Genomic DNA, 701 nt, shown 5'->3' with positions numbered 1-701 from the left:
ACCCACCACCACACCTGGCTAATTTTTTGTATCTTTAGTAGAGACAGGGTTTCACCATGTTGGCCTGGCTGGTTTCGAACTCCTGACCTCAGGTGATCCTCCCACCTCAGCCTCCCAAGGTGCTGGGGTTACAGGTGTGAGCCACCACACTTGGCCTTTTGTTGTTGTTGTTTGTTTTTTTGAGACTGAGTCTCACTCTGTCACCCAGGCTGGAGTGCAGTGGCACAGTCTTGGCTCACTGCAGCCTCCTTTCAGGTTCAAGTGATTCTCCCACCTCAGCCTCCTCAGTAGCTGGGATTACAGGCACCAGTGACTATGCCCAGCTAATATTTGTATTTTTAGTAGACGGGGTTTCGCCATGTTGGCCAGGCTGGTCTCAAACTCTGGGCCTCAAGTGATCCACCCGCCTTGGCCTCCCAAAGTGCTGGGATTACAGGCGTGAGCCACCGTGCCCAGCATTGTATGTTTAAATACATTCCTGATTATAAATGCAGTTTGGAGACCGCTGGGCACATTTATTGCTTTTACTTTTTGGCTTGGGCTGACATGATAAAGTCCCACAGCCTGGATGGCTTAAACAGCTGGAATGTATTTGTCTTAAGGATTTCGGAGCTGGAGGTCTGAGGTGAAGGTGTGGCAGATTCGGGTTAGTGTCTTGGAGGCCTGTCTCATTGGCTCATAGGTGACCGTCTTTTCTCTAC

General features: G+C 50.2%; 1 protein-coding gene across 1 annotated transcript in view; it reads left to right on the top strand.

Annotated features, from left to right (window-relative positions):
* The window catches only part of CHERP (calcium homeostasis endoplasmic reticulum protein), a 33,178-nt gene that overhangs the window by 10,998 nt on the left and 21,479 nt on the right, over positions 1–701 (top strand). The window lies entirely within an intron of this gene.

Source organism: Mandrillus leucophaeus, unplaced genomic scaffold, assembly GCF_000951045.1.
Source record: "Mandrillus leucophaeus isolate KB7577 unplaced genomic scaffold, Mleu.le_1.0 Scaffold11, whole genome shotgun sequence".
Lineage (NCBI taxonomy): Eukaryota > Metazoa > Chordata > Mammalia > Primates > Cercopithecidae > Mandrillus > Mandrillus leucophaeus.
Note: the sequence above shows the minus strand (reverse complement) of the source record. Positions and strands in the feature narration are given on the sequence as shown.